This window comes from Bos javanicus, chromosome 11, assembly GCF_032452875.1.
Source record: "Bos javanicus breed banteng chromosome 11, ARS-OSU_banteng_1.0, whole genome shotgun sequence".
NCBI classification, from domain to species: Eukaryota; Metazoa; Chordata; class Mammalia; order Artiodactyla; family Bovidae; genus Bos; species Bos javanicus.
The window spans coordinates 1,234,142-1,254,589 of record NC_083878.1 but is presented as its reverse complement, the minus strand read 5'-3'; the positions used below and the strand labels follow the sequence as shown (position 1 = coordinate 1,254,589).

At 49.0% G+C, this 20,448-nt stretch overlaps 1 long non-coding RNA gene across 3 annotated transcripts in view; it reads right to left on the bottom strand.

The window, feature by feature from the left end:
• Nucleotides 1-8,288: 8,288 nt before the first annotated feature.
• The window catches only part of LOC133256648 (uncharacterized), a 195,123-nt gene continuing 182,963 nt past the window's right edge, over nt 8,289-20,448 (bottom strand). For all 3 annotated transcript variants that reach the window (XR_009739254.1, XR_009739253.1, XR_009739252.1), the window contains one exon: nt 8,289-9,443. This is a non-coding gene — a long non-coding RNA (uncharacterized LOC133256648). The remainder of the gene's footprint in view (nt 9,444-20,448) is intronic.

The window sequence follows — 20,448 nt, the reverse complement described above, 5'->3', positions numbered from 1 at the left end:
ACTAGTGGCCGCCTCAAGCTGGGGGCTCAGGAAGCAACCACTTACAACGAGTGCCATACTAGGCCTGGCCAGTGGGTGAGCGGATCTAACACTGCAGTTCTTCCTGTGGCTACAGGGTCCACCTGACACGGAGGCATGTGTGTGGCCGGAGGGCAAGAGGCCTGATGCCATGAAGTCCAACTGGACAGCGCCCCATGACTGTGCTCTCCCTCAAGTCCTCCCTGGAAGTGCCCCACATGGGCACTCCGCTGCTCGAAGGTGGCCCTGGGTCACACCTCTTGGCATCTGAGGGGAACAGGAGGGCATGATGGCAGAGGTCTGAGTTTTCAAAAGTAAGGCCAACGCTGTGTATCAACCAGGTCCTGTTGATGGTGAGTGTGAGCGACTACGTGTGTATGTGTGTGCACTTGAGTGAACGCGTCTGTGTGTGCCTGTGCATATGTGTATGTGTCTGTTTGTATGTGTAGATATGTTTATGTGTGAACTGTGTGTCTGTGTGTACATGTGTACACATGAGTGAGTGTGAGTTTCTGTATATGTGTGTGTGTGAATTTGCATGTCTGTTTATGTGCCTCTGTGTGTGAAAGTGTGAAAGTCAATCTGTGCATGTATGTGTGCAGTTGTGTCTATGTGTACATGTGTGAACATGTATGTGAATGAGTGTGTCTCTGTATGGCTCAGATGGTAAAGAATCCACCTGCAATGCAGGAGACCCGGATTCGATCCCTGGGTTGATAGGGAAGATCCCCTGGAGGAGGGCATGGCAACCCACTCCAGTATCTTGCCTGGAAAATCCCATGGACAGAGGAGCCTGGTGGGCTGCAGTCCATGGGGTCACAAAGAGTCGGACACAAGTGAGTGACTTAACAGTTTCACTTTCACTGTATGTGTGTGAATTTGCATGCCTGTGTGTGTATCTGCATGTGAACATGTGTGAATGTCTATGTGAATGGGTGTGTCTGTGCACATGTCTGTGTGAACACGGGTGTGAGTGTGTTTCTGTGTATGGATGGATTTGTCTGTGTGTGTGTGAATGAGTATGACACATACATCTGTGTTGGTACACACGTTTGTGTGTGGCAGTGCTGGGAGGTGGGCGGTACTGGGCCCCTCTCTTGGAGTCAGTTCTGGAAACCTCAGGCTGCTGTTGGCTGGGGCATCCACACCCCTAGCCAGAGCCCAGCTTGCTTCTCTGCTGACATCATAGAAGGCCGGGCTGCTCTGGATTCTGGGGGGCTGTTGAGTTGGTTGGACAACGACCATGTTTCAGACCTGAAATTCGCTCTAGCGGTTGAGCATACATCACAAGTATAGCCTGATGTAGCTTCTTTCCTGAGAGAGCTGTGCACTTACATGGCCCCCCAGTCTGTGCAGAATCCCACCATAGATGCTTCATCTCCTCATCTCCCAAGCATTCTGCCAGGATTTGCATGATTAGTCCATCCTTTATATATATATCAGTTTAGTTCAGTCGCTTAGTCGTGTCCAGCTGTTTGCAACCCTATGGACTGCAGCACACCAGGCTTCCCTGTCCATCACCAACTCCTGGAGCTTACCCAATCTCATGTGCATTGAGTCGGTGATGCCATCCAACCGTCTCATCCTCTGTCATCCCCTTCTCCTCCTGCCCTCAATCTTTCCCAGCATCAGGGTCTTTCCAGTGAGTCAGTTCTTGGAGTTTATATAACTCTGTTATATAAAGAATATATATTCTTATTGGAGTGTAATTGATTTACAATGTTGGGTTAGTTTCAGGTGTACAGCAAAAGAAATCAGTTATACATATGCATATATCCACTCTTTTTTGGAATCTTTTCCAACAGAGTTTTGAGTCAAGTTCCCTGTGCTATATAGTAGGTCCTTATTAGTTATCTATTTTATTCATAGCAGTGTGTGGGTCAATCCCAATCTCCCAGTATCTACCCCATGACCCCTGCTAACCATAAGATTATTTTCTATATCTGTGACTCTATGTTTTTAAAATGAGTTAATTTGTACCATACTTTTTAGAGTCCACGTATAAGAGACGTCATATGATATTTGTCTTTCTGTGTGTGACTTACTTCACAGAGTATGACAATCTCCAGGGCTATCCATGTTGCTGCAAATGGCATTGTTTTCATTCTTTTTTATGGCCGCGTAATATTCCATTGTGTGTATACGTACCACGTCATCTTGATTCACTACTCTGTTAATGGACATTGAGGTTGCTTCCATGTCCTGCCTATTGTAAATAGCAGACCAGCCCTTTCTTTAGATCTGGAAGTGAGGACCCAGAAGCATGAAGCAAAGTTTCCCACGATGCACAGCTCCATTGTGATCTGAGCTAGGCTTGGAGCAAACAGGGCCTTTGCTTCCCCATACTTACCTGCGCCAGTCTGCACACACCCAATGGGTACGTGATGCTTCCAGAAAGGTGTCCAGCATCGGGGCAGGGGTCGTTCATCCTCTGTAAGCTGGGAACATTAAGCGCCGTCTGCCTCCTCACGGCAGTGAAGCACAGCCAGCCCCCCACATGGCTGAGCAGGTTAGGGTCTTCAGGCCCCTCTCTCTCTGCGAGTGGGGCCTGGAGCTGGGCAGAGCAGAGAAGGGCCCCTCCCAGACCCATCTTCACGCCCATCTCCTACTTCTCAGCCATGTAGCCAGGAGAGGAAGCTTCAAGGTCAAGGGCTTTGCTGGATATAAGCTAGTGAGGGCCTGGGTACCAGAGAAGAAAAGGCAGATACTTCGCTCCTCCTGTATCTTGCTATGTGTTGAAGGGAGCAAAGAAAAACATCTCCTGCAAATGGGACTCTTAGAAGGTCCCATTAAAATAGAAGGTTTCTGTAAAGGCCCTAGGAAACCCCCTAAATGGTTACAACATCGTGTCCAGGGAGAGAGGCAGGCGGCACCCAGAACGGTGCCCTGTGCCAGCTGCTCCTGCAGCAGCGGAGAGCCACGAGCACGAGGGCCTGGCTCCCGGCCGTGTTTTATTTTCCTGAGCGCTCCCAGGTGCACGTTTCTAGAAGCCCGAGCTCCAGTGCTGCCGGCGGACGGAGACGCGGGCCAGGAGCCAGAACCAGAAAATAAATACACGGAGCCAGAAACCTCATGTTCCCATGCAGCTGAAAGGTAACACACGGGCCCTGCAGCAGGTTCTCCAGACACCAGCCAGGAGCCTCTCCCTACTCCCACCCCAGAGGCCCCGCTCACAGGCTGCCCGCAGCTCACAGAGATGCTGTGCTGGCACTGGCGGTGCTCGGCATGGGGGCTGCTGCAGGCGAGCCAGTCTGCCGCTGCAGGGAGACTGTGCCCACACCCAGCCAGGCCCTGCTCCCCGTTTCCTCTTCACTCCAGGGCCTGCGGGAGGATGGAGAATTGTCTCAAAGGACCTGGGACTGTTGGCGGTATCTCCCCACCAATGCCTTGCCCAGGCTACCCACAGATCCACTTTCTCCAAAGGTTTAGCTGGTTTTTGATTTATGTGAGGGCCCCATCCCTGGTGGCTCAGACAGTAAAGAATCCGGCAGAGCAGGAGACCCGGGTTGGATCTCTGGGTCAGGAAGAGCCCCCAGAGAACAAAGTGGCTACCCACTCTAGTATTCTTGCCTGGAGAATCCCATGGACAGAAGAGCCTGGTGGGCTGCCATCCATAGGGTCACAAAGAGTCAGACACGACTGAGGGACTAACACTTTCATCTCTGGGGAGGCACCTTGAAGCCTCACACCCATGGGCTGTCCTCCCAGAGCACTTGGCACACAGATGCCCATGGCCTGGCGCCTCTGGGTACCTGGAGCATCTCCCTCTCTGCCCTGGCTCAGCTCTAAGCCAGACATGGTTTGCTCCATGCTTCCCATTAGGTGAGAGGGACCAAGTCCCATACATGGCCCAATGTGGGCAGTCTCTTTGCCTCTCTGTTTGCAGGGGGTGCCATGGCAAGGTCCCAAGATAGAGACCATCAACGCACTCTTCTCAGCCCATGACAAAGGAGGTCTGGGCGAGGTGATAGCAACAGCCCCCGGCCAGTCTGGGCTAGATTCCCAGCTCCTAACCCTCCACGTGATCCTGGGCAGCTCAACTCACTGGGCCAGCTTCCTCATCTGTAAAATAGGATGAAAACGAGGCCCACCTCACAGAGTTGACCTAAGGATTAAATGAGGTTTTATGTGTATACACAGATGTATCTATATACATACTCATGTGTATATATGAAATTATATATACAAATTTAAATGAATTATATAAGAGTGTATATATAATTGTATATATATTTATACATAAATGATATTTCAGATATAAATATCTATGACATTATAAATACATATACTATTTAAAGTACTTAGAATAGAGACTTCCCTGGTGATCCAGGGGTTAAGAATCTGACTTGCAATGGGGGGATCACAGGTTTGATCCCTGGTCAGGGAAGGAAATGGCAACCCACTCCAGTGTTCTTGCCTGGAGAATCCCAGGGATGGGGGAGCCTCCTGGGCTGCCGTCTATGGGGTTGCACAGAGTCAGACATGACTGAAGCGACTTAGCAGCAGGGAACTAAGATCTGACACACTATGGAGCAAGCAAGCCCACACCATAGCTAGAGTCCACACAACACAAGGGGAGACTCCATGTGCTGCAACTGAGGCCCGACGCAGCCACAGAAATAAATAAATGAAGACAAAAATTGTTTAAGTACTTAGAACAATGCCTGGGGCGTAGTGAAGGCTCCATAAATATTGTTTTTCTTTTTGTTCTTCCTCTTGTTCTCATTATCGTTGTGATAAGCATAGCTTTGAGATCAGGCAGCCTGGGTTTCAATCTCCATCTAGCCCTTTAATAGCCTTTGAGCAGAGGTGAACTTCCTCAACCTATCCAAGCCTTACTAAATGTCCGCAGATTGAGGTTCATTACAAATCATAGGTCTGGGAGTGCCCTCGTGGTCCAGTGGTTAGGACTTTGCCTTCCAACGCAGGGGGTGCCAGTTCAATCCCTGATCAGGGAGATAACATCCCACAGGCTTTGTGGCCAAAAACCCAAAACATAAAAAACAGAAACAACATTGTAACAAATTCAATAAAGACTTTAAGAAAATGGTTTACTATTAAAATAAATAGCGGGCCTTCAACTGTACACTTAAAACTGGTTAAAATAGTAAATTTTATGTTACGTAGATTTTACCACAATAAGAAAAAATCCACCATAAATGAATACCAGGTATTTGTTACACAAGTATCAGGAATCCATCAAATGCAGCCCGTATTTTAATGAGAATGTTATTTGAAGGAGTGATCCTCAAGCCGTGTGTCTGGGGCATGGTGATTACATTTGGAAGAGACCTTGGAAGTGGGGCCATGCTGGGCCTGGGGACCTGGGAGGTATCCAGACTAGATGACAGTGAGGCCAGGCCTGCTTGCGGCCCCGGGATAGAGTCTATGTGGCTGCACCAGGGACATGCTGGTGACCCCGGGGACAAGGCACTCTGGCCTTTTGACAAGCCCGTCCTTGTAGACAGTCTGGAGGAGGATCTTTCCTGTGGTTGTCTAGGCAAGAGGCCTGTGTGTGTTAGTCGCTCAGTCGTGTATGACTCTTTGTGACCCCATGGACCCTGCCAGGGGTCCTCTGTCCATAGGATTCTCCAGGCAAGAATACTGGAGTGTGTTGCCATTTCCTCTTTCAGGGGATTTTCCTGACCCAGGGATAGAACCTGGGTCTCCTGCACTGCAGGTGGATTCTTTACCACTGAGCCACCAGGAAAGTCCAAGAATCCTGGAGTGGGTAACCTATCCTTTCTCCAGGGGATCTTCCTGACCTAGGGGATTTTCCTGACCCAGGAATCGAACTGGGGTCTCCTGCACTGCAGGTGTTTCTTTACCATCTGAGTCACCAGGAAAGTAAGAGGCCTCCTTGCCTTCTTTCCAGACTTTTCCAGAGAGCATGCTGCAGTACAATCTCATAGCACAACAGGTATCTCTGCCCTGCTCAGCCCCAGAGTGACCCAGCTTGCCTTAATTCCAAAGCTCCAACAGTGAAAGCATGGTCACAGCATGATGGCTCCAGGTGTGAACCGTGACCCCGGAGTTAGGGACTAAGGAGAGCGAGCGATCATCACCAGGTGCTCACAAGCCGGCCTCTGGTTGCCTAGGCAACCTGGAAGGGCCTCTGCCTTCCCTCCAGGACAAGCCTGCTGCTTCCCATGATGCAGACAGTTCTGGCGAGGAAGGATGGAAGTGGTGTGGACCATAGGAGGGGGCCCTTCAGGAGGCCTCACAAGAGGGCTCCCAGCAGAGCCTGTGGAGGTCCCCTCATTTGCTGAGCATCCAATGTGCCAGGCAGCATGCCAGGGTGCCCTTTGAGTTAGAAGGGTTCCCTTTTCTCCTCACCCTCTCTAGCCTTTGTTGTCTATAGACTTTTTGATGATGGCCATTCTGACTGGCATCAGGGGGTACCTCACCATAGTCTTCATTTGCATCTCTCTAATAATTAGCAGTATTGAGCATCCTTTCGTGTGCGTGTCAGCCATCTGTATGTCTCTTTGGAGAAATGTCTATTTAGGTCTTCTGCCCATTTTTTGATTGGATGGGTTTTTTTTTGTTTTGGTATTGAGCAGTACAAGCTGTTAGTGTATTTCGGATATATATGATCTTCAAAATAAAATCACGCATACACCACCTGCCACTTTAGGAAGTCCTTATCTGCCCAGGTGGTGCCAGTGGTAAAGAACCCACCTGCCAATGCAGATTAGACATGAGACATGCAGGTTTGTTCCCAGGGTCGAGAAGATCCTCTGGAGGAGGGCACAGCAACCCACCCCAGTATTCTTGCCTGGAGAACCCCACAGACAGAGGAGCTTGGTATGTGACAGTCCATTGGGTCACAAAGAGTCAGACACAACTGAAGCGACTTAGCGTGCACGCATCTTAAGTAATCATATCTGCAAAGACCCTATTACTAAATATGTTAGGTCACATTCTGCGGTTCTGGGTGGACGTGGATTTAGGGGGACACTGTTCACCCCCACATGGACAGTGTGAGCACGTGCATGAACATGTGACTCACAGCCATGCTGGGAGGTGAGGGGGGCATGAGAGGTGCCTGTTACTGACAGGCAGCTCCGTGAGGGTACCCGGGAGAGGATATACAGGACACAGAGTGTCTCTGGTCCCCTCACTGCTGGGTTCTTCTGGAATTTTTCACCTGCATCAAGAGAGGAGATCAGAGATCACCAAAAGGTCCTCAGGCTTCAGAGTCCTATGTCTATGCAGCCCTGGTGTCCAAGGACATGCAGGACCATCAGAACAGAGACGGGAAGGCATGACCCAGTGCCGCCGGGATCCACGCCACAGCTGATGTCACCAAGTTATTCACGGAGGAGGACACACACTGATGGAGAAAGAGGAAGCAGCACAAGGGAAGGGGCCAGAGGGGACGCGTGCCAGGCCCGGGGACTCACTGGGGCCAGGGCACGGCCCACTGTCACTGCCCGTGGAGCAGCAGGCAGGGCAAGAGGCGACGTCCTCTTGTGGCTCTGAACAACGATTTCTGGAAGTAAAGGAGTGCTCTGGGGTAGTGCAAGGCAAGCGCCGGCCCTCCGGGGCACGCCCATGGCTGACAGCGGCTGCCTGGGGTTCGGCTGGAGTCATTCCTCTGCAAGTCAGTCTTAGGTGAAAGAGAATCACAGCCCTAGAGAGGCCCCTTGGGTTTCTACCAGTCTTGAAATCATTTGAAAATAGCAGCAGTGAGTCCCGATGCTAGGCTTGGAGGATGGCTGCCCTGCTGTCACACAGTCGGGTTGGGCAGCTCCTCCTGACCCTGCACTACGTGCCTGGGGGACAGGGGACACCTCGAAGCTTTAACTTAAAGCGAGGGCAGAGGGCATGGCCTTCCTGCCTACCCTGGGGTGCAGGCCCTTTCTGTCACCACAGGTCAGGGGACTTGGGGTCCTCTGGCCCTGTGTGTTGACAGCCACCTCAGACCCCATTAACTGAAAAGCCACACTTGAGCATTGTTCAGCCATGGACTTAACCTTGCCATACAAAGGCTTCAGGACTGCCCCAGAGCCGAACCACTGACCTTGAGGAGCACAGAGATTGGATACGCGCACACATAAGGTTACATGGATACCCAGGCAACATGCTCTTGAAACACAGAGGAGGGCTCTGGCGTGAAATGGCACGTAGGCCTCTTTGGGTGTTGGCTCAGCCCAGATGTCGTCTGGTCGGAGAACTGCCTCCCCATCACAGAGGTGGGTCTTAAGCAGCACATGCTCCACGGGCTCTTTATTTTGTCTGGTTCTCCAGAAAAACAGAATCCGTGGGACACACACACAGAGTGGTTTATTATAAGGACTCAGCTCACGTGACTACAGAAGTTGACAAATTCCAATAACTGCGTTCAGTAAATTAGAGACAAAGGGGCTGCAAATGTACTCCTGGTCCAAGTGCCAAAACCTAAGAACCAGAGCTTCAGTGGTGTGAGCTCCACTGTGAAAGCCAGCATGGGCAAGACCCAGGAAGACCTGTGCTTCATCTTGAGTCTAAGGCAGGAAAAGATCAAAGTCCCAGCTCAGAGGCAGCAGAGCAGGAGGAGTGCCCTCCGTGTGAGAGGTCAGACTTTCAGCTGATGAGATGAGGCCCATCTACTCTAGGAAGAGCAATCTGCTTTACTCAGTCTATTAATCTTAAACACTGAACTCATGCAGAGAAGCCCTCTCAGAAACACCTGACTTAGAACAATGTTTGATCAAACATCTGGGCACTCCATGGCCCAGTCCACTGTCAATCAAATTCCCTCTCCAAACGAATTTCCCACTAAGAGCGGGGAGACCAGCTGGTCTCTGCCTGGGCAAGATCTGGGTCCCAGTGGATTGGAGATTTGCTTTCCAGATACCCTCCCACTCTCCTTCCCATCCCTTGAGTCCCTCAAGACACCGTCCTTCTCAGCCCCTGTACTATGATCATGGGCACACCTTTTCCCTTAAATGAGCTTGGGGTGCGTTTCTTTACTTGCACTACCCCCACAGCCCCTGTGAACACTGGCTTCTTCCCATCAGGCCCTTCCTCCACCATGGGGTCTTCATGGACCTTCCCCCACCCTGAGCTGTTTCCATTGGGCTGGGTCACCCCCAGCAAACTGGCCTGCCACAGAGTCTTCCACCTTCCATTTTGTGGCAACAGTCAAGGTGAAAACTGGAAACTGGGTTTTTACTTGTGTATATGTTTGTTTTTTTATCATCAGACACTTGCTTCCAGAGACACAGTTCCACTGAGGCAATCACTAACCTGCACAGAAATGGTTCCTTTCAGAGTCCCCTTCAGGGCAAGTTTGAAGGATTTTAACGATTATACTTACAAGTCCTGCAAACTGGAGCTTCCAGAAATGCCAGTAAAGTCCGATATCTGGTTTTCATAACAGTTCTAGTTACAGATGCTTCTCCTCCGTTCTTGGCTTGGTACGTGCAGTATGGTTAAAGCTGAAACGTCAAAGAGGAATGATTAAAAGCCAGGAGGTGGGTGTTAAGAAACCTGCCTCATTGTGCTTTCTTTTATTTGTGGAGGAGAAAAAGGCAGAGAGACGGGATGGCAGCTGACCCTGTGTGAACGTGACCACATCTTTGTAGGGTTATTGGAAATCTGTGGATTGGTTTTAGCTTCACACTGGCTGGAACATCACTGTGGTTTCAGGCTGAAGAGAGGAGGAACGAGTTCTCACAACTGTGCGTTAGGAAGAAGCCTCAGAGATGTGCTGACCTAACGTCTTACCTGTCAAGTGGGGACAGGGGATCCTGAGATGTTAAGTGCCACACAGCCAAGCAGTGGGAAGCTGGCTTTCACAGTCAGACTCAAATTCCAGATGGACTAAAACTGAATGTAGAAATGAAACTTTCCAACCATGCTGCTAAGTTGCTTCAGTCGTGTCCGACTCTGTGCGACCCCATAGACAGCAGCCCACCAGGCTTCCCCATCCCTGGGGTTCTCCAGGCAAGAACACTGGAGTGGGTTGCCATTTCCTTCTCCAAAGCATGAAAGTGAAAAGTGAAAGTGAAGTCGCTCAGTCATGCCTGACTCTGTGCGACCCCATGGACTGCAGCCCACCAGGCTCCTCCATCCATGGGATTTTCCAGGCAAGAGTACTGGAGTGGGGCGCCAGTGCCTTCTCCTACGAACAAAGCTAGTGGAGGTCTATTTCTGCCTCCACAGAATTTAGGTTCAGGCTCAGTGGCTCCTGGGTCTCAACTGCTGTGGTTTCAGACCTCAATCGAGGCTCTTTGCATGAGGCCAGGGTGCTGGGTAAAGTGCTTGCCTGGGCTCAGGCTTCTGAGGACGGGGTAGTCCCCTGACCGAGGCCATGAAGTGAGAGAACAGAATGAGTGCTGGGCCTGGGACTACCTAGTTCCTGGGATCATCAGAGACACTAGCCAATCCTGGATGTCCTGGTAGCTTCATGTTCCTTCGGCTTCCCAGGTGGCACAGTGGTAAAGAAGCCCCCTGCCAATGCGGGAGACGTGGGTTCGATCCCTGGATTGGAAAGATCCCCTGCAGGAGGAAATGGCAACTTCCTCTAGTATTCTTGCCTGGAAAAATCCCATGGACAGAGGAGCCTGGGGGGCAACTGTCCATGGGGCCGAAAGGAGTCGGATACGACTGAGCACACACGCGTGCACAGTTTCCTTTACACGGGTGAGTGCCTCCTGGAGCGTAAGGGAAAGACAGATAGAGGGAAGCAGGAGGAAGCTGACTCAGCCTGAGGACCAGTGAGGTGCTGGGCTGGTGGGTGACCTCGATGATCTCGTGTAAGCCCTGTCAACCTTGTGAAGTGGAGATTGTTACCCCCACACCATGCTTGATGAAATGAAGGCTCAGTCAGGCTACTCAACTTGCATAAGAGCACACAGGCATTGGCAGGGGTAGGGTGTACACACAGGCTCATCGAAGGCATCCACACCAGGCTGTATCCCATGGATGGGACAGCAAGTCCAAGCCCTTGGCCCCTGCCCTTGCGAGCTGAGCTGGGATCCTCATTAAGGATCTGCAGACACACAGGACAGCTATTCCAGTTAGAAGGTCCTGAGAACTTGAAATGTTAACTTTTTAATGTGGTCTCAATTAGATCACAATTTTCTATGGACCACTTTCTCATATCTGCATTACTTTTATCAGTTGTCAACACGTCACCATTTATTTGGAAACGTGGAACAGAAACTAGAGAGAACATAGTTCACTTAATAAACTCTTACTGAATGCTAAAGTAAAAAAAAAAAATGTTTGCCAAACTAAGCATTGGCTGCAACCAACTAATATTCAAATGCCTCCCCCCCGCCCTCATCCACAAGTTAGCTTTGGTTCAATACATCTACCTTGTAGACACTTCAAAGGCAAAGTGTATGTCTAGTCAGTGGGATCAATGACCCAGCTTCAGGGTCCAAAAGGCCATGAAGGGCTCTTGAGGCCAGCCCAGTGATCAACTGTGTAAACTTGGAGGTGGTAGTTTAAATATTCATTCACCCAGACTTTCCTTGGTGTTGATCGTTTTGCAGAAAGACTCCACAACTGTCAAGGGATGTTCACCAAGTTCACAGTCAGGGCAAAGGTGAGGCCGTGGGAGCCCTGAGCAGGGAGCAGGGTGGAGTAGGTAATCTAGGGATGGCACATCGAATGGAGGTGGAGGGATGACCTGGAAGGTCAAGAGCAAGAGAGCAAAGGTGTCGCTCAGTCCTGGAAGAGACGCCCGGGGAAAGCGGAGGAAGAATCAGGTGTGCCACCCGCTAGGGGCAGAGCTGAGGGGCCAGCTCAGGCTGCCTGACTCCCAACCTCGGGCACTTTCTGGGTGGTCACTTGGCCCCATGCACGTTCTAGAAAGTCACCATGCCTTCCTAAACAGCCTCACCAGACTGGGCAGAAACTTGGGATGAAGGGAGATTCCAAGTTTGGAAGCAGAGTTCTCTGCAATACATTCTTGTTTATAGTTTCCAAATCAAGACCCTGATGCTGGGAAAGATTGAAGGCAAAAGGAGAAGGGGGCAGCAGAGGATGAGACGGCTGGATGGCATCACCGACTCAGTGGACATGAGTTTGAGCAAACTCTGGGAGAAAGTGAAGAACAGGGGAGCCTGGCATGCCACAGTCCATGGGGTCGCAAATAGTCAGACGTGACTTAGTGACTGAACAGCAGCAGCAGTATTGTACTCCACAACTGGGAAAGGGAGAAGACGGTGGGGTGTCCAGAAAGTTGCGTGTGCCCGAGGCCAGGACCTGATGTGGCTTGGGTCAGTGTGGGGGCAGGGACAGTGGCAGCAGAGGCCCAGGGGTGCCCCTCAGACCCGCAGGCCTGCCGGCCTTGGAGAGACGGCGAGGAGGTAGTCACGGCAGGAGTGCTCCCTATAAATGGCTTTCATTGTGAAATACATCGTGCGGATACGCTATAAAATGTATGATGTGTTAAAAAATGGATCTGAGCAGTTTAAAGAATCATCGTATTAATAAAATGAACACTTGAGGATCCATACCCAAGGTTGAAAAAAAAAAAAGCATTTTCACCCCGATGTTCATTGCACCACTATTTACAACAGTCAAAATACAAAAGCAATCTAAATGTCCATCAACGGACTAATGGTTAAAGAGGTGGTACACATATACAATGGGATATTACTCAGCCATAAAAAGAATGGCATAATGCCATTTGCAGCAACATGGATGGAACACAGATTATCACACTCAGAGAAGTAAGTCGGAAGGAGAAAGATAAAACCACGTTATATCACTTACATGTGGAATCTAAAAAATGATACAAATGCATTTATTTACCAAACAGACTCACAGACTTAGAAAACAAACTCATGGTTACCAAAGGGGAAAGGTGGAGAGGGATAAATTGGGAATTTGGGATTAACAGACACACATTACTATTTATGGGGCTTCCCGGGTGGTGTTAGTGGTAAAGAACCTGCCTGCCAATGCAGGAGATGTGAGAGAGGAGGTTTCCGATCCCTGGATCAGGGAGATCCCCTGGAGGAGGGCATGACAACATACTCCAGTATTCCTGCCTGGAGAATCCCATGGACAGAGGCACCCGGTGGCTCCAAGGGGCCCAGAATGAGGGCCCTGCTCTCATCGGGACGGCTTGTTTTGGGAAACTGAAGCAGGGCACGAAGGGGCAACGGAGAAAACCCCTCAGCAAGGGCAGAAAATGAAACCACCCGGTTCCCCCGAGGATCGTAACAAATAAAAGCCCAAACTGAAGGCACCCAGACAATAAATGCCACATGCCAAGTGAAACGTCTGCTTTTTCTGAGTCCAAACAGTGTCACAGTAAGGTGACTAATTCTTGTGTCTCCCTAAAAAACTACAGAATCTACCGAACAGCCATGACAATTCATTTCCAGATGAATGAATGTCACTTGGCTGCCTGGTAAAATTTGAAGAAGCTGGAAACAAGTGTATGAGTTCGGGATCATCTGTGAAAATGGATAGGGGCAACTGACGAGAAGGGAGAGGCCCCTGTGCGCAAGAAGGGGTCTCAGAGAAGGTATAGCTTCTTGCAGGGACCCACACGCCACCCCCAGGACTTGGGGAGCCCGCTCAGAGATAGCATCAGATCGTTAATTATATTAATAACTCCATCACTTGGTGAAATTATGTAGGTAATCAGCAAAAAAAAAAAAAAAAATTACAGCCCTAATTTCTTCTTCAAATTCTGATTTTGGACCCTGGACTCAAAAAAAAATGGAGGTACTTATGACAGTTGGAGTTTAGCCACTGAGGGAGTTAACATGTCCTGGGGTTGAGGGGGGTGGTAAAAGAAACAGATAAGAAAAAACTGCACTAGAAAATGAAATTGGATTTTTAAAAAAATCAATGAAGTAACCAGGCTATTAAAATGGAAAATAAGTCTGATGTCATTCTGCAAAATAAAAGGCTTGAGTCACCTGCAGAGCCACTTAATTAAGCACAGGAAGTAAAGAGAGAACTTGAGTGATTTTCCCCATGAATGTCAGCATTTCAAAATGAGCGAGGCTTAGGCAGAGAGTGTTACTTCTAATCAGAGAGCTAAATCAGTTCTTTTGCCCTCAGGACATCTTGATACATTTGAAGCTGATGAAGAGCAAAAGGAAGGTATTAAGTATGAGCCAAGTTCCGGATGAATCGAGAGGGTAGCACTGACATATATGCACCATCATCTGTGAAATAGATAACTAGGGGGAAGCTGCTAGCACAGGAGCTCAGCTTGGTGCTGTGTGATGAGACAGAGGGGTGGGATGCGAGGTGAGGGGAAAGGGAGGCTCAAAAAGGAGGGGAGAGATGTATACGTACAGCTGATTCAAAATCAAAGTCAAATCCCTTATGAGTATACAGCGGAGGTGACGAATAGGTACAGTGGAGGTGACAAATAGACAGAGTGCCTGAAGAACTATAGACGGAGGTTTGCATCATTGTACAGGAGTCAGTGATCAAAACCATCCCAAAGAAAAGAAAAGCAAGAAGGCAAAGTGGTTGTCTGAGGAGGCCTTACAGATCGCTGAGAAAAGAAGTGAAAAGCAAGAGAGAAACGGAAAGATATATCCAACTGAATGCAGAGCTTCAGAGAATAGCAAGGAGAAATAAAAAGGCCTTCTTAAATGAACAATGCAAAGAAATTGAGGAAAATAATGAAATAGGAAAGACTAGAGATCTCTTCAAGAATACTGGTGATACCAAGGAAATATTTCATGCAAGGAATTTAACAATAAAGGACATAAAGAGCAGGGACCTAATAGAAGCAGAAGAGATTAAGAAGAGGTGGCAAGAATACACAGAACTATACTAAAAAGGTCTTAATTACTTGGATAACCACGATGGTGTGGTCACTCACCTAGAGCTGGACATCCTGGAGTGTGAAGTCAAGTGGGCCTTAGGAAGTATCACTATGAACAAAGTTAGTGGAGGTGATGGCATTCCAGTTGAGCTATTTCACATCTTAAAAGATGAGGCTGTTAAAGTGCTGCGTTCTGTATGCCAGCAAATTTGGAAAACTCAGCAGTGGCCACAGGACTGGAAAAGGTCAGTTTTCATTCCAATCCCAAAGAAGGGCAATGCCAAAGAATGTTCAAACTACTGTGCAGTAATTAGGCACATCTCACACACTAGCAAGATTATGCTCAAAATTCTCCAAGCCAGACTTCAATAGTACGTGAACCATGAACTCCCAGATGTTCAAGCTGGATTTAGAAAAGGCAGAGGAACCAGAGATCAAATTGCCAGCATACTCTGGATCATGGAGAAAGTGAGGGAATTCCAGAAAAACATCTACTTCTGCTTCACTGACTGTGCTAAAGCCTTTAACTGTGTGGATCCCAACAAACTGGAAAATTCTTAAAGAGATAGGAATACCAGACCACCTTACCTGTCTCCTGAGAAACCTGTATGCAGGTCAGAAAGCAACAGTTAGAACTGGACATGAACAGAGGACTGGTTCAAAACTGGGAAAGGAGTATGACAAAGCTGTATATTGCCATCCTGGTTATTTAACTTATATGCAGAGTACTTTATGCACAATGCCAGGCTGGATGACTCACAAGCTGGAATCAAGACTGCTGGAAGAAATATCAACAACCTCGGATAAACAGATGATACCACTCTAATGGTAGAAAGCAAAGAGGAGCTAAAGAGCCTCTTGATAAGAGTGAAAGAGGAGAGTGAGAAAGTCAGCTTAAAATTCAGCATTCAAAAAACTAAGGTCATGACTTCTGGCCCCATCATTTCATGGCAAAGAAAAGCAGGAAAAGTGGAAACAGTGACAGATTTTATTTTCTTGAGCTCCAAAATCACTGCGGACAGTGACTGCAGCCATGAGATTAAAACACACTTGCTCCTTGGAAGGAAAGCTATGACAAACCTCGACAGGGTATTCAAAAGCAGAGACATCAGTTTGCCAACAAATGGTTTTTCCAACAGTCATGTATAGATGTGAGAGTTGGACCATAAAGAAGGCTGAGTGTTGGAAAAATTGATTCTTTTTGATTGTGGTGCTAGAGTAGACTCTTCAGAGTCCCTTGGACAGAAAGGAGATCAAACCAGTCAATCCTAAATGAAATCAACCCTGAATTTTCATTGAAAGGACTGATGCTAAAGTTCCAATATTTTGGCCACCTGAGCCAACTTATTGGAAAAGATCCTGATGCTGGGAAAAGTTGAAGCAAAAGGAGAAGCAGGTGGCAGAGATGATTGGATGGCATCACCGACTCAATGAACATAAATTTGAGCAAACTCCAGGAAATAATGGAGAACAGAGGAGCCTGGCACGCTGCAGTCCTTGGGGTCACAAAAAGTCGTACATGACTTAGCAACTGAACAATAAGATAGCTGACTCACCTTGTTGCACAACATTAACTAACAGAACGTTGTAAAGCAGTTACCCTCCAATAAAAAATATAAGTAAATAAATATATAAGAATGATCTGAAAGGCACCCAAGCAGGGAGAAAAGTAAGCTTTCTGCCTGAGGTCCCCGAGACTGTGAGATGAAGGCCACGGAGCAGGCACAGGGACACTCTGGGACAGAGAGGCCCTCTGGGTAGGGGTGGGGGAGGCTTCACTCACATTTATGAGGTCAGAGGAAGATACCTGAAGGTCTTTCCAGGGTCCTTGGGACTGTATGTTTTCACTTCTGCCTATAGCAGCTGAGAAGGACAGCAACCAGGTTTGGGGTTTAATAGGAGTGAGGTGGGACCCACAGGAGCTCTGAAGACACCTTCCAGGGGCCCTCTGAACCTGTGTGGGCGGGGTGTGGCACCTCCCCTGCTTCCGCCCAGCCGCTGTCAGTCCCCGCTGGGGGGTGGCTCTGGGGGCACCCCCAGAGGGCAGTGGCATTGGAATGATTGCCCAGCCCATCCCAGGGCAGCTCACAGCGTTCACGGGGGCATTGATTCTGGGTCCTCTGGGCCCTGCGTGGCAGAACTCCTAGGGTCCTCAGGTCATGAACTATTGGGCTGGCTGAAAAGTTCATTTGGGGTTTTCCATACCATCTTATGGAAAAACTCTGATGAACTCTGTGGTCAACCCAATACAATAGACTCGACCAGAACCAGGATCTGTCTCTGAGACCTGGTACGCACTGCATTACTGGCCCCCAACACACACACACACACACACACACACACACACACTGTCCCTACATCCCTATGCATCCCTGTTCATATTCTACTTGCCTTTCTGTCTGACCAAGAGGGACTGGGATTTGAACCCTGTCTCTGACGCTGTCTGGCCAAGTGCTCTGCCCTGGGAAAGCAGGGTGCCTTGCCCACTTTCTCATCTGCCCATCAGGGACTGTCTGAGAGTTGGCACGTTTCCTCTGGTAACAGGCCTGGCACAGGCCTCCTGATCGCCCACCTGGCCTGACCACTCTCTGGGATTCCTCCCCCTGTAACTGATCAGCCCCTGCTGCTGCAGCCCTACTGTGGGTGAACAAGCTCTCACACCCCACCTGCCACCCATGGGTGTGGAGTGCCCCTCTCTGCCAACTGGGCCCTGACTTTTCTCTTGGCTTCCTGCCCCGCCTCTGACCTGGCAGCTGCACAGAAGTGCAGATTGCCGCAACCAGGAACAAGTAACACTTGTCACTCTCTCCAGTTAAGTCATTTCTATGTCCCAGGGGTCAGTTGCCTCCAGAAAAGGGGGTGATATCACCAGACTGCCACAGCCTCTGCCCTGGGGAAGCACCACCCCACCACTGACATGCCAGGAGCAGTCTGCTGGGCCTTGGCCTTGGCGGGGAGGACTTGGGGCTCCTGCTACCAAGACTTGAAGAATAAAGCTGCCAGGGCATCATCTTTTGTGGGAAAGCAGAGGGAGCATCTGCCAAAGTCAGAAACCCACGAATTTTCCATCAGGTACCAGCCCCTGCAGATGCACAAATACACCCTGAGACTCCGAGAGAGGAAATATTTATAAAGCCTCATATGGGTCCTGACCCTTGATTCTCAGTCCAGTGGGAACTGAATGTTTTTCCAGGAGGGTGATGATTTACTGTATGTATTGGCTTTCTGAGGGCTTTCCTGGTGGCTCAGATGGTGAAGAATCCTCCTGCAAAGCAGGAGACCCAAGTTCGATCCCTGGGTCAGGAAGATCCCCTTGAGAAGGGAATGGCAACCCACTCCTCTATTCTTGCCTGGGAAATCCCACAGACAGAGGAGCCTGGCAGGCTACAGTCCATGGCGTTGCAAAGAGTTGGACAGGACCGAGTGACTGACACTTTCAAATTTCAATGGGTTTCTGGCTGTCCCAGTCCAGGCCTGCTTCTGGTTGGCCCCCAGCCTCCTTTTTGGGGGCAGTTCCTCCTCCATCATGTTTGGGGCAGGTGGAGAATATTGTAGGTGTCACCATCCACCACGGAAGTTGGGGAAGCAGAACCTTTCTCTCTCTGCTCTTGGGCACTCACAGAGGGGTGTGTGACCCAATCAGGTCCTCACCCGGAGTGTGACATCGGTATCAGTGACGCAGGGACCAACCGGGAGAGGGTCCAGCTGGGACTTGGGACAGACAGCCTCTTCTATGAGGAAAGGGCAGTGCTTGTTGCTTTCCCAGCCCTCTGGAGCAGCCTGGGTTTGTAAAATTACACCTAAAACCACATTTTCAAGCATGCATGCTCAGTCCCTAAGTCGCGTCTGATTCTTTGCAACTCCATGGACTATAGCCCGCCAGGCTCCTCTGTCCATGGAATTTTCCAGGCAAGAATGCTGGACTGGGTTGCCATTTCCTCCTCCAGGGAATCTTCCTGATCCAGGTATGGAACCTGCGTCTTCTGTGTCTCCTGCCTTGGCAGGTGGGTTCCTTACCACTGAGCCACCTGGGAAGCCCCACTAATAGACAGTAGTCATTGCTAATATCCATAATTGATAACTCTATCTTTGGGGAGAGTCTGCATATGTGTGGGTGTGTGTTTCTTTCTTTCCAGCAAATTAATAAAATGTCGCTCCCTTTGTTGCTGTTATTCCCCTAAAGGAGTGAAGATTTCATGCCAGGAGGACCTTCCCTAGCTGCGAAACATCGAATACTTCAAAACATGCCACTGGCCAGCAGCTCTGGACCTTCCAGAAATGCACAAAGCCGTTTCATGATGCCTGAGGGATGCCAGCAATCACTTTATCTGTGGACCTCCCAGAACAGGTCCCTGCAGAAGTGAAAGCTCACCCTCAAGCTAGTCCTGTGGATCCCAGGGGTGCCTTCGCAGCTGAGACAGAGCCTATCACTGGTGAGGAATGAAGCTCTGGGGCAAAGGCCACTGCCAAGGCCAGTGGTTCGTCTCTCCATGCTCTTGATGACCTATGATGTGACATATATTTCTCTAAACATGTCTTTTTTGAAAAGTGTATGCCTCGTGGCATTAAGGACACTCACAGTGTTATGCAAGCATCACCGTATCCATTTGCAAAAATTTTTCATCAACTCAAACACAAACTCTGTGCATTTAACCCATAAGCCCTCAGTCCCTCTTCTCCCAGATCCTGTTAATCACCATTCTATTTTCTCTATGAATTGTCCTGTTCTTGGTACCTCTTGTAAGTGGAATCATGTACTATTTGTCCTTTTGAGTCTGACTCACTTTAATTAGCACAGTGGTTTTAAGGTTCATTCATGTTGCAGTATGGATCAGCCCTTCATTCTTTTTTAAGACTGAATAATAGTCCACAGTAAGTATACACCATATATAACTTATCTAGTTATTTGTTGATGGACATTGGATTGTTTCCCCATTGCTTTGGGTAGTGTTGACATCTCAACCATATTAAGCCCCTCCATTCATGAATGCAGGGTGCCTTTCCATTTATTTAGGTCTTCTTTAACTTCTTGTAGCAATTGCTCAATCTTTCTTGAGCCTGTTTATGTCTATAACTTACGTAATCTCTCAGGATAATGACAGCCAAGTTTCCCTCCCCACTGCACAAGTTAATGTTAAAGCCAATAGAAGATGCTGTTTGTATCCATTTTTTACAGACCACCTTAATTTCAGTATTTTCCATTACGGTAAGCAAATCCCAGTATGCGTTATTGTTAGCTTTCATCAGTTCCTTGGTATTACATATACGCCCTTTCAGTCATCATCTTCATAGATGAATAATTCTCAGTGTTTTTGGTGTCTCCTCATACCAAGTCTCAGAGAAGGCGATGGCACCCCGCTCCAGTACTCTTGCCTGGAAAATCCCATGGGGTCGCAAAGAGTCGGACACGACTGAGCGACTTCACTTTCACTTTTCACTTTCATGCGTTGGAGAAGGAAATGGCAACCCACTCCAGTGTTCTTGCCTGGAGAATCCCAGGGACGGGAGCCTGGTGGGCTGCCGTCTATGGGGTCGCACAGAGTCGGACACGACTTTATCGAGTTAGCAGCAGCAGCAGCATGCCAAGTCTTATCCACTGCCATTCTCCTAATTTGGATACATTTCTGACCCAATAAACAAACTTAAATCCAGCCAAGTTGTGTTCTGCTCAGCCTCCAAATGTTTAA